At 42.4% G+C, this 13,738-nt stretch overlaps 1 protein-coding gene and 1 long non-coding RNA gene across 8 annotated transcripts in view; one reads left to right on the top strand and one right to left on the bottom strand.

The window, feature by feature from the left end:
* Positions 1–1,263: 1,263 nt before the first annotated feature.
* Positions 1,264–5,205, bottom strand: LOC138829256 (uncharacterized). Its single transcript, XR_011372518.1, has 2 exons — positions 4,975–5,205; positions 1,264–2,852 (listed from the first exon to the last, which is right to left on the bottom strand). It is a non-coding gene; the product is annotated as an uncharacterized lncRNA (long non-coding RNA).
* A 227-nt stretch (positions 5,206–5,432) lies between these two features.
* Socs5 (suppressor of cytokine signaling 5) overlaps positions 5,433–13,738 on the top strand; it is a 41,233-nt gene continuing 32,927 nt past the window's right edge. For 2 of the 7 annotated variants that reach the window (XM_070025530.1, XM_070025526.1), the window contains exons 1-2: positions 5,919–6,205; positions 6,982–7,059. The gene's annotated coding sequence lies outside the window, so the exon portion shown is untranslated. The other 5 variants (XM_070025528.1, XM_070025527.1, XM_070025531.1 and 2 more) reach the window with 5 other exon arrangements.

A 13,738-nucleotide genomic window follows, 5' to 3' on the forward strand; every position in this document is an offset into this window, starting at 1 on the left:
TTGTTTTTATAATAATTCTACAATGAAATAACTAAGGCTAAGATAGGTTTTGTGACTTGTATTGGACCACACAATAACTAATGAGATTTTTAAAAAGTGAGATCTTCTGATTCAGCTTGTCCTATTTCAGTCCTACATATTTAGTGTGATAAATATATGTGCATGAGGTCGGGAAAGGCTTTACTGAGGAAAAGAAATTTAAACGGGGCTGTGAAAAATGAAGTTTTCAAATGGGAAAGAAGGTACACTTTAGGCAAAGATGTAATGAGAAGCATAGAAAAGTGATAATTATAGAGGATTCCATATAATGAGGAACAGAAAGGGAAACTGTCCAGAAAGGGCAATATTATAAGCAATTTTCAGTGCCACTTTGCATGTAGTTGGGCAGCCCACAAAAGCTAGAGATTAAAATAGTCAGATCTGGGTTTCCAAAAGAAAATTAGAGTGGCAGATTGGTAGATGAATTGGAGCATGAAGAAAGGAGCTAGGAGTCTTTTGCATTGTGCAAGCAAGATAACTGAATAAGGACAGTGGAATAAAATGGACTTGTGTGCATTAGATTCACATATTGATTTTGGGAGGTAGGGAGGAAGAAAAGATTCCTTTAAAAATCTTCTAGAGTATATGACTTGATAGATGATGATTGCTTTAACCAAACTGGAGAGTACAGAAAAATGGTTTGGAAAGTAAATTGTAGGTGAGTTTTCTTGTTTGTGTTTGGTTTGAGATACCAGTTTGTAACACTTAGGTAGAAATGTGAAACAAGTAGCTGAAAATATGCATCTAGAATTCACAAACAAGATCCAATCTGAAGATCTAGGTTTGAGGATCATCTAAATACAAGTTGAGAGTATGGCCCAATAGTGGAGCACTTGCTTAGCATGCACAGGCCCTAGGTTTGATCCCTAGAAAGGGGAGGGTGGTGGGTGGGAGGAATGAAACTACAATTCCTAATGTAAGGAGGCATAAGGATCTTTTATGGGGTGATGAAAATATTCTATTTCTTCATTATGGTGGTTACAAAGAAATACGTGTCTCGGGCTGGGAAGGTGGCTCAGTGGTAGAGCACTTGCCTTGTATGCATGAGGCCCTGAGTTCGATTCCTCAGCACCACATAAGCAGGAAAAAAAAGCCAGTAGTGGTGCTGTGGCTGAAGAGCTGAGGGACAGTGCCCAGGCCCAGAGTTCAGGCCCATGACCGGATCCCCCTCCCCCCAAAAAAGAAATCCATGTCTCAAAATAGACCAAATTGGTACACTTAAAATGAGTATTATCTCACTGAATTTTAATTTAAAAAAACAACAACACTAAAATACAACAGCAGTGTACTGCCTTATACATACAACAATGTAACTACTAACAAGTTTAAAATTTACAAGAAAGCAGTCAGGCGCTGGTGGTTCATGCCTGTAATCCTAGCTACTCAGGAGGCTGAGATGTGAGGATCATGGTTTCAAGCCAGCTTGGGCAGAAAAGTCCATGAGATTCTTTTCCAATAGATTACTCAGAAAAAGCCAGAAGTGGTGCTGTGGCTCAAGTGATGAGTGCTAGCTTTGAACACAAAGAGGCTCAGAGACAGTGCCTGGCCCTAAGTTCAAACACTAGGACTGGCAAAAAAATAAATAAAATGAAATAAAATTACAAGAAAGCAATGGGTAGTTTGGGGTTTGGGGGGGGTGGTTGTGGGTTTTTTTTTTTTGTTTTTCTTTCTGTATTCATGCATAGTTTTTGTTGTTGTTATTGTTTGGAGGGGAGAATTGGTTCTTTACACACCAGATACAACAAATGCTTTGGCAGCAGAGAAGTTGCCACAGTTTTGGTTGGGTCAGAAGACAGGGTGGATGTGCCAAATTACTAGACATTTTGGGAGTTCTGCACCCAAAGATTTATTCCCTCCCCAAACAACTGGCCTCTACATTCAGTCAACCCTTTCTCAGCCTCATGCTTCCCAACCCCATACCACATGGGTTGATTTCTTCACTTGGAGTATCCGAGACAATAAAATTACTTGAAGAATATATGACTCATCTCTGAACAAGAAATCTTTCCTTATTGATTAATTTTAGGAGTCTGGCCAATTTGCCCTTCTTATTTGGCACTATTCCCTCAGTATCACTTCTGACATATCCTTTCAGTATTCAGCTTAAAATCTACTCTATATAATTTTTTTTATTTGAAAGAGTTGAAATCTGATACTTATATTTAGCCACCAATGTGGACAAATCCATTATGAGTATATAATTACCGAACTTATTGTTGGAATCTCAAATCCGCCATTTACCAAATTCTGGTAACCCTGCAGAAAACGATGGTAATGAAATCTACTTTCTATGGTGTTATAGATTAAGTCAGATAATCTAAAATGCCCGGCATGGCACTGAGTAGGTACTTAATAAATGGCAGACACTGTGTCAAACCTGGCTACATTTTCTGAATTATTTGGTCTGTAAGTTTCTTTAAAGTAAAAGCACTCTTTGTTTCTTGTGGCACCATCACCAATTCAGTGTCATATATCCTCAGGAAACATGTAGAATGATGGTTAAAAAGCAAGCAGGTCAAGGACAAAGTTGAAGATTTGTGCAATAAATATGTAAATGAGAAGAAACTCTTCTGGGGAGATTAAAAAAAAGAAATTTGATTCAGAGATGGTGGCAAAGGTCTTTCTTTACATTTCCTCTTTCCATTCATTTAAGATTCTGTCTTGCCAAAAAGAGGACAGAAGAGCTGATCTTGATGAATGTAGAGCTGTGAAACTATGTGCCAATACACCTGGTACAGATCCATACCAACTGGGAGAGGAGCTTGGCTTCTGTGTTTTACTAGTGTGGTTTCTTGAGCTGGGCAGCTGGGTGCCTAATAATGATAAAAAAAAAACCATAATAATACTTCATAATTATGCACCACCATTTGCCAGAACTTGGATTTAATTACAACTATGATGGAACTGGCAACCTCACTCTCTGTTGGGGTGCAATACCCAAGGGCCTAGAAATACTGCAACCTTCTCCTGCAGGACCTATCCTGGCAGGTCACCCAGAGTTCTCTGTGTTTGAAGCTCATCATCCGAAACAAAGAGTACTTTTAAATTGCTCATATGTATTTGGCACTGTCAAGTAAAGCGGTATTTATGTGGCAATGCCATCAAACATGGGACACAGTATTACAGAATGCCAGGCCCAGAAGGTACTAAAAGAAGTGATTCATTCGTAGTGCTGTCCCCTACATCCAGGCACCACTGCTACTGCACTCATGTAGGAAGAGTTACCTGACCTTGCCATTTTGATTTGGGCTATTAGAGGCTTTGGTGATAGACTGATTCAGGTATCAGGGAACTCATCAACTCATCAACTCATTTAACACTCATGTGTGAATACCTGTTATAAGCCAAGACTTTGTATGGGCACAAAAATGTATTACATGATCCCGGATCTTAAAGAGTTTTTACCATCTAGTTGGGGGATTTCACCCAGGCAACTGTAACAAAAATCTGGTTGATGAAAGGGAATGACACTACAACTCCAAGTGCAAGGATAAGAACAATCTCTCTAAAACCAAGAAAAAAAGGATAGGAAGGAAGAGGGGGCCTCTAAACGGCAGTGAAGGACTGGGCAACTTCAAGAGACTCTGATAGGCTTCCTGGTTTTATTATCTTCCTAACACTTCAGAACCCTGATTTATCTTCTTTAGTTATTAATTTACTCATGTACTGTTTGTCTTGCCCACTCAGCAACCTTGTCAGTTTTGTTCACAATGATATCTTGAGTATCTCAAACAATGCCTGGCACATACTAAAGTGCTCAGTAAATATTGGCCTAATGAATAAATAACACAAATGTAGCAGTTGCAGAGGAAATGGAGAGGAGAGGATACTCCGTGTAAATATAATCGACATAATAAAGTGAGGAGGGGGTTACTGAGTTAGCTTTCCCTGTAACAAATAACTATTTTTCATGAATTTATGATGAGAAAAAGTATGCTCACATTTTAGATGTTCTAGTCCATGCTCCTGTGGACCTATTGTTTTCAGGCCTCCCTGAGGGGCAGCACATCAGGACAGGAACATATGACAGAGCAAAACTGCTCATATGATGGTCAGGAAGTGGAAGAGAAAAAAAGGAAGTAATGTGGTCCTACACTCTGCTTTAAGAGCTTGCTCCCAAAGTCTAAACCCCCTAACTCAGCCCCACCCTTTTAGTGCTACTACTTTCCAATAGTACCAAGCTAGGGGGCCAAGTTTTACTGGCCTTTGAGGGGGAAAAGAACTAGTCCCAGTTCCAGCGTTGGGAAAGTTAAGTGATGGTATTAGTGTCAAAGAAGGTTAAGAAATGAGGCCGGTTTTGTGAACTGCAAAAGCTCTGAGTTTTAACTTAGACACATGTTAGCAGGGAAGTGAACTCTCTAAAAGGCACTTACATAAGCAGTTCTGAACCTCATTAAATGTGTATTCAGCTGGTAACTTCATCAGAATAGATTACCTAGTGTGCTTTTTTTTAAAGACCGTGCCTCCTAAGAGGACAGAGAGAGGTCAGATCCTGGGGCTCTGAAGGAGTCAAGAAAGAACAGACTGAGAAAAATTAACTGAAGAGAAAGGCAATCTAAGAGTATATGATGTCAAAAAAAAAAAAAAAAACCAGGACAAAAGATACAAGGGGGAGTAGAAAAGCCTTCAAGAAGTATGCAATCCACAGAAACCACTACCAGAGATTACGTGAGGGCTAACTGTGACCCCTGAACCCGGTCATATGGATGTCATTGATAACCCTATCAGGAGCCCTCGCTCTGGCAGCACTGCAGCTGAGACATGAATTGAAAATAAAGGTCACCCGGCAAGTCTTGGCAGACATCACGGCTCTCAGAGAAGCTTCTCTTCCTTTAACCTTCCAGCCATCTCGGGGAGGGGGTGTTTCCCCTGGAGCGCAGGCAGAAAGGAGGAGACGGAGCACGGTGACTTCCCAGAGGCGGGGGGTGGGAATACCTGAGTGACGGCGAGGCCCGGCTTCCCGCCGATCTCGGGATTTGGTGACTGGGTGACTGCAGACCGCAGGGCGCTAGGGAAACCCATTCACATTTTCCTGTCTCGCATTCACGCCTTTCATTCAGCATTTTCCTCTCCGTTTCCCCGACACAGTTGAACGCTGGGACGAGGAATTCTCCCAGCTCCCACCTCACGCTGACCTCCGGTCCCCACCTCCCAGCCCACAGCTAGCCCCTCCGGCGGCCACGTGACGCTCCGCAGCCTCGGATGCGAGCCCCCACCCCCTCCCCTCAGGCCGCGGCTTGCTTTACCCCGCCCCTCCGCACCACGTGACCACCGTTCGCCCACCTGACTGGGCTCTTCCTTCCCTCCCTCCCCCCCCCCACAGACACCCCCCCCCCTCCGGGCCGGACCCGGCCTCCGTCGCAGTTGCCCGACTCCAAAATGGCAGCCGCGCACAACGCGCACCCAAACGGCCGGACCTCCCTGACTCCCGGGCCGCCCCCAGCTCGCTCCCTGCTTTCCTCCTACGGCCTTCACCTACACGCCTCCGGATTGGCCGCTGGGAATCCCGCCCCTCCAAAGCCCCTCCTGCTATTGGTCCCGGTAGGCTGCCCTTCAGAGAGGCGTACCCCTGCCCGCCCCCCGCCCCGGGAGGTATTTTCCATTCCGGTGGGGGCTGGGGGGAGGGGGGAGGGGTAGAGAGTGAAGAGGGGGAGGCGGCCGGGGAAGGGGTGGGGGCTGGCGGGGGCATCCGGCCCGAGCTGGGGTCCCCGAGCTCGGTCCGGATGAGGCGAGGCTGCGCCGGCTGGGCAGTCAGTGGGGACGGGACGCACCGGCGGGCGGCCGGACTGGCCCTCTCGGTGACTGCGCCGCCCGGCTCGCTGCCGCCCGCCCGCAGGTGCCCGGGCTGAGGCCGCCTCGCACGTCCCGGCCGGTGAGTGTCCCCGCGGTCGCCCGGCCGGCTGCCGGCCCCCAGCCCCCGTTACCGTGGCCAGCGGCCGCCTCTCCTCCGCGCCCCGGTGCCCGCGCCCGGTGCCGTCCGCCTCCGGCCCGCGCCTCCGCACCCCGGCGCAGGCAGCACCGGCCCTCGGGCTGGGATGGGCCGGCCGGGACGAGGAAGGCAAGCCCGGGCCACGAGCCCGTGAGCACCGTGCCGCACATAGTGGGAGCTTGCACGCAGTAGGCTCCCGGGGCGTTTCTGAAGAATTGCTTTTCTGGTTGGAAAAAGGTAGGGTGCCTAAGGGGAAAGGGGTCGTGCCGGGATAGTGGGAAGGAGTCCGTCCCTGGGGTCATGGGGGGTCGGGGGACGCCAGGGTGCGCGAGCTGCAGGGATGGGGGGGACACTGGCCAAGTCACTTGGGGCTCTGGGTGACCTCTCAGACTTGAGGGTCCTCAAGGTCGAGGAGAAAAGGTCCCCAGGGAGGTGACGGAGGGAGCCTGGGAGCGTGGATGGATGGGGGACGGGTCTGGAGCACCTTGGGGTTTAACCAACTAGGTGGTTCGTGATGGATGCAGAGGCAGACGCCGGGAAGACCCCTGGGCTCCTGAGATTGTTTGGGTGCTGGGGTCTGGCGATCCAGGTAGCTGAAATGAAGTGACTTTGTGGAGAGAATGAGTTGCATTAAAGAAGGATGCTAAGAGTGTTAACACGTCTTGGTTTGCTTCTGAACTTTGAATGCTTTGAGGAATCGGAATCACCAGGAGGTTTTGGCTTTATTTATTTTTGACATTCCAACCAAAAGGTTGCTCGATGCTGGACTTGGTCCGTGATCCTTTATTTGAAATTGGAGGTATATGTTTGATTGCATTTTTGCCATTGACTAGTTTTTGCTGGAAATTGGCATAATTGCACCTTGACATTCATTCTTTGAGCAACCTTCCCATCTACATTGATGGGCTACTTCCGAAGTTGCTATAGCTAATAATAACTTAATAGTCTGGACTTTCACTAAGGATTTACAAGTAAGTCATGCTTTCTTTTCCTTGCTTTTGTTTCTTTGCAAGGTCCTGCACAATTGAACTACATATTCTATAGAAGTTTTAAGATGTTTTAACTGAGCATACAACTGGAAGGAGATATTGGTAAGCTGGCAGCTCTAGAAAGCAATCCTAAAATCAACTTGAGTTTTCTAACAGTTGGAAATCTTTTGTCCACTATATACTTTAATTCTAATAGTTTTGCAGTCACATTGCCCTCTTGGGAATGGGTTAGAAAGAGGAGAGACAAGAACATCCAGGATTAGGCGGTGGTGATTTGTAGACGTTTTTCACTTTACTGAAAAGAGTAAGCTAACAATTCTACAGTGAGATCTTCAATGTTTCCAATGTTTTCTTGGTCACTCAATATATATATATATATATATATATACATATATATATAACCAATTCCTTGGATTCATTGAGTACAGTTTATAAAAAGAACATAATTTAGAAAATTCTAGATTATATCTTGCCTTTCAATTCATTAAGGAAAATATTTCTGCCAAAAGGTACAACTTTTTAATTGGCCTTGCTTGGCTCTTGAATAACTGATGGGTAATTAAATGTTTTTCCTCCTTATTGTCCTTGAATTTTATAATTTGTCCTTAGGGAGAATGTAGTGGCATACAAAACAGCAGCCTAAATATTGAAATCTAATACCTTTTCACATTATAATGGCTTCTGCATTCTTCACCTTGAGAATCATATGGCTAGTCATTTGTAAAGAAGGCTTTCTTCTCACCTTGTTTAGATTGGGCTGTTACTTCCTATTGTGGAACTAAAGGAAAATAATACTGGTGATGAAGTAATTGCAATAACTAAACAGAAAGAGAATGGAAGCTCAGAAAAAAGGTGTATGTACATGAATCACATTTTGAAGCTGGAAGAGTAAACCATGGATATAGTTATTTTGCAGATCAGGAAACCATGGCCCAGAGCATTTGGAGAGACCAAATTGGTAGTTAGTGCTGGAGCCCAGATTTGTGAGCTCCCTGAATTTTAGTCCATAGTTAGTTCTACTATATCACATTCATACTGTTTACCCCTAAAGCATTCTAGTGCCAAGTATAGATTCTGTATTAGTTGTGATATTGTTCCTTTCAAAGGATGAAGACATTTGAGATGAATAACCATAAAAGAATGCAAAACTGGGTAACTTATTTAAAGTTTAAAAGTTTGCTGCATTGTTATGCATGCTGGTAGTCTCCCATTGTAGAGACTGTAATCCAGATTAAAATATTAAATGAGTGTTTTAGAGTAAGGCAGCAGTCTATAATTTTAATGCTAAAATTAATTTAAAGATTTTTCAAATTTTAAGACTACATTTTAAAGAATGAAATCTAGAAAATTATTATTTTCCATAAGTGTGGGGATTTTGTTATGTTACAGTGGATCTTAGTATAATTTAAAAACAGTACCTGGGAAGGTGGCTCAGTGGTAGAGTGCTTGCCTTACATGAATAAGGCCCTGGGTTCGATTCCTCAGTACCACATAAGCAGAAAAAGCTGGAGGTGGCACTGTGGCTCAAGTGGTAGAGTGCCAGCCTTGAGCTGAAGAGCTGAGGGACAGCACCCAGTTCCAGAGTTGAGCCCCCACGACTGACCAAAAAAAAAAAAAGCAGTAGATTTATGTGGTAATTGTGAAACACAACTTCTATCATAGTTCTGATTTTTAAAAAGGATTTATATCAACCACTTAACATGACTCTCAGACAAGTGGTTTAATCACTGTGTGTGTAGGTTTCCTCATCTGTGAAGTGTGGTTTTGAAGGAATCTGCCTTATAGGATGAGGATTAACTGTATCTAGAACATTAGAAGAGCACAATAAGTAATTACATTATTTTCTGTGGTTAGATATAAGAAGGCTGTTGTATGGTCATTTGTTTGTATGGGTTTTTTTTTCTTCTGTTAATGATAGCATTCTCAAACTACAAAAAAAAAAATCCCTAGATTAAATGCCTGATCAAATAATTGTCTCCCTTAAGGTGCACCTAGTGCTCATAGTTTGCTTTGTTCTTCATCTGTTTACCTTACTTTATGTGGACCTTAATTAGGTCCACATAATCAAGTTAGAGTTAATGTAGCCATTTTAAAGAATGTTGTAGGAAGTGGCTCTGTGGCTCAAGTGATAGAATGCTTGCCTTGAACCAAAGAGCTCAGGGACAGTGCCCAGGCCCAGAGTTCAAGCCCCACCACCGACAAAAAAAAAAAAAAAAGAAAGAAGAATGTTGTGGATAATTAAAATGTGCCACCCTTCCAAACTTGAACTATCTTCCCCTCCCCCTTTGGAAAAACAATGATTATTTTAGCAATGCTAGCAATGGTGTCCAGGAGTTCAGGCATGCTAAACAAGTGCTCTCTATGTTAGCCTCTGTTTAACACACACACACACACACACACACACACACACACACACACACACACACACACACACACACACACACACACACACACACCACCCACCCACCCACCCACCCACCCACCCAATGATTATTTTAGCAATGCTGTCCAAGACACACACACACACACACACACACACACACACACACACACACACACACACACACACACACACACACACACACACACACACACACACACACACACACACACACACACACACACACACACCACCCACCCACCCACCCACCCACCCAATGATTATTTTAGCAATGCTGTCCAAGAGTTCAGGCATGCTAAACAAGTGCTCTCTATGTTAGCCTCTGTTTAACACACACACACACACACACACACACACACACACACACACACACGGCCTTCACACACACACACACACACGGCCTTTTGGATGGTACTGGGGGTTTGGAGAAACTTTTTTGCCCTCAGCCCTTCAGCTCAAGGCTAGTGATCTACCACTTGAGCCACAGCGCCACTTCCGGTTGTTTTTTTTTTTCTGCTTATGTAGTGCTGAGGAATTGAACCCAGGGCCTCAGGCATGCAAGGCAAGCGCTCTACCACTGAGCCACTTTCCCAGCCCTGGAGAAACTTTTTTTATTAAGTAGTAGAGCATTTGCCTAGACCACTTAAATCTCCAGCTTTCTCCCTTTTTGAGTCTTTTTTTCTTTCAGTTGCTCATACACTTGCATATAATAAGTTTATATGCCTTTTCTCCTGCTTACTTGTCTTTTGAGAGATTATAGGCTCAACTATCAAACCTTGGGGCTGGGGAAGAAAATTCCCATCCTCTATTCTATGTCATCTGGACACCATTGTTGCAATTTCATTATTCTAGAACAATAACATAAAATGCTAGTAATTGATTTGCAGTTATTCCAGGATTATAGTGAATTTTAGAAAGTCTTCTTGGTAAACTTAGCTAAGGAAATTTACAAGGTCTGTTATTAATCCCAACTCTCTTCTGCCAGTGGAACCATAAGAAAATCATTAAAGCTTATTTTCTATTAAATGAATGTTTTGATGACTTTCTTCATGAAACTATTAGGTTTCAGTGATAAAATTTGTATAACTCCAATTTTACAATGTAAAGTTCTTTTTAATGTGTTGTAACTTGGTCCAGCTAGTGTTATGTAACTCTAATTTTACAATGTAAAGTTATTTTTGATGTGTTGTAACCCAGGTCCAGCTAGTGTTAGGACCATGTGGTTTAGCATATATTTCTGATGGTGACAGTTTGAGCCCTTAGCTCAGAGTCAGTGCTAATGATGTATCACCTAAAGTATGATGGTTTTCCTCTGGTGTTTTTTGTTTTGCCTTCTTAGATTATTCTATTACTTTTATGGAGCTCTTCTTCCATTGAGTCCCTTAACTGATATTTATTATTGTGATCTTTTGTCTCATGACATCTTTGTCTCTTATCACAACAATTAATTGCTTTTCTGTCACATCAGAGCTCTTATTTTATTTATTAATTTTTTTTATTTTTTTGGCAGTTGTAGGGCTTGAACTCAGGGCCTGGGCATTGTCCCTGAACTCTTTTGCTCAAGGCTAGCGCTCTACCACTTAAGCCATAGCACCACTTGCAGTTTTTGAGTGGTTAATTGGAGATAAGAGTCTCACAGGGACTTTTCTGCCTGGGCTGGCTTCAAACAGTAATCCTCAGTTCTCAGCCTCCTGATAGCTAGGATTACAAGTATGAGGCACCAGTGCCCGGCTTACTTTTTTTAAATGACTTTGTTGAGCATTTCAGTTTTTTGTTTGTTTTTTGGTCAGTCATGGGGCCTGAACTCTGGGCCCTGGGTGCTGTCCCTCAGCTCTTCAGTTCAAGGTGAGCGCTCTGCCACTTGAGCCACAGCACCACTTCCGGCTTTTTCTGTTTATATGGTGCTGAGGAATTGAACCTAGGGCCTCATGCATACCAGGCAAGCATTCTACCATTAAGCCACCTTCCCAGCTCCATTTCAGTTATTTTTAAATGTAGCTAATACACTATTTTAACTAGCACCTGGCTTAATTTCTTTTTTTTTTGGTTGGTCGTGGGGCTTGAACTCTGGGCCTGAGCGCTGTCCCTCAGCTCTTCAGCTCAAGGTGAGCGCTCTACCACTTGAGCAACAGCGCCACTTCCGGTTTTCTAGTGGTTTATTGGAGATAAGAGTTTCACAGACTTTCCTGCTCGGGCTGGCTTTGAAGCCCAATCCTCAGATCTCAGCCTCCTGAGTAGCTAGGATTACAGGCGTGAGCCACCAGCACCTGGTGCTTAAGTTCTTTAATGATTTTTTGAGCATTTCAATTATTTTTAGATGTAGCTCATACACTTATCTTAATTGACCTTATTTTAGAAATTTATAGAAGCAAGTCCATTTTACATGTGAAGGATTAAAATCACCACACATTATTCAAAAGCATCTTAATGATGCTAGCAGTAGAGTTTTGATATTATTGTAGATCATAAGCACTGTGTTATGGGGTGGTACTTCAGATGGTAAGTGTATGAGTCAGTTCTAGTCTGAAGTGATGCTAGTAGGGATAAGAGTTACATGAACTCCAGGAAATGGAAACAAGTTTTTTTCTTCATTGATGTTTTTGCTTTCTTTTCTTTTTCTCTTGTTTGTCCATTATCTGTCTTTGGGAGGGCAAGGTGGGACACACAGAAATGAAGGGACAAAGGGTGAGCAAATGCAGCAATGGGACTCACTAGGCACTATGTTGAAAATAAACTATACAACTTGTGGGTGGGGATGGAAGGAGAAAAACAGAGCAAAGGAAGGAATGACATTGTCCAAAAAGAAATGTACTCATTTCCTACCTTACGTAACTGTAACACCTCTGTACATCACCTTTATAATAACAAAACTTTTTTTTTTAAGAGTTACTAGAGTCAAAGCTACTGGGGTCATATTTTTCTTTCACTGTAACACAATTTTAGCATTTGAAAAATGACCAACTGCTAATCTTTTTTGTTACTATTATAAGGATAATTAAGTTATCACAGTTTATTAGACATTTTTTTGCTTCACGACATGATTTTGACCTGTAAAATTTGCAAGTACTTTCTTCAGCTCTATTACATAATCCAATTGTATGAATAACTTAGTTAAATAGGGTTTTAGGAGACATCAGGAGCACATTGTTATAGTAAAATACTACCAACCATTGCTCATTTTTTATTAGGTTGGTGTTTCTTTACAAGTTAAAAGTAATTGTGACATTGAGAATCATCCATTATTCAGAGTACATGGGCTGATTGACAAAGCAGATTATTCCTTAACTTCAGTGTAGTTGGGGATAAAAGGGGAAAAAAAATGAAGCATTTTTATCCATCTTAAATTGTATTTTTAAAAGGGGGAAACAGAAGTAATCTTTTCCCTCCTCCCCTATAATGAGGTTTGAACTTAGGGCTTCATGTTTACTTTGTTTGTTTGTTTGCTCAACCTGTGTTCTCTACCAATTTACCATGCCTCACTCTGACTTTGTGTGGTTATTTAGGACACGGAGTTGGAGACTTTTTTGCCTGGGCTGGCTTCAAACCAGGTTCCTCCATCTTAGCTTCCTAAGTAGCTGGGATTGCAGGTATGAGTACCTGCCAGAAGTAATCTTGAAAGAGGCAATTAGGATAGATTGTTGATACATATTAATGTTGGGTAAATTTGCATCTGAGAAATTTTTATTTTTTATTTTATATTTTTTCCTTGAACAATAATTTTCTTCAATGTTTATAAACTTTTGTGATGACTTCTTTAGTTACCATGTATTAATTGTATAAAACAGTTTCATTATAGTATTTCCATACATGCATATGACACTTTGATCAAATTTACCGTCTCTGTTGCCTTTTCTTGTCCATTCTTCCCCCATTTTTATTTCTATTCATTCATTTTTTTATTCATACATATTTTTGTCAGTACTGGGGCTTGAATTCAGAGCCTTGTGCTCTCAATTGGCTTTTCTGTTCACAGTTGGCTCTCTACCACTTGAGCTATAACTCCACTTCTGACTTTTTGCTGGTTAGTTGGAGATAAGAGTCTCACAGACTTTTGTGCCCATGTGGCAGTCCTCAAATTTCAGCCTCCTCAGTAGCTAGGATTATAGGTGTAAGCCACTTGTGTGGCTTACACTTGTGAGGCTCTCCCTCCATTTTTCACAAAATTTTAATGGGTTTCATTATTCTGTTTTTTAAGTACTCTGATCAAATTATCCCTTCACTATCTTCTTTTGCCCTTTCCTTTCTCACTAATTCCCTTCCCCCAAGCAGTCCCCATTATACATTCATGTCATTTTTTTTTTTTGTTCAAATTCCACAGATGAGAGAGAACATCTGGTATTTATCTTTTTCAGTCTAGTTCATTTCATGTAACATGATGAT

The sequence above is a fragment of the Dipodomys merriami genome, unplaced genomic scaffold, assembly GCF_024711535.1.
Source record: "Dipodomys merriami isolate MVZ:Mamm:240054 unplaced genomic scaffold, mDipMer1.0.p SCAF_17, whole genome shotgun sequence".
NCBI classification, from domain to species: Eukaryota; Metazoa; Chordata; class Mammalia; order Rodentia; family Heteromyidae; genus Dipodomys; species Dipodomys merriami.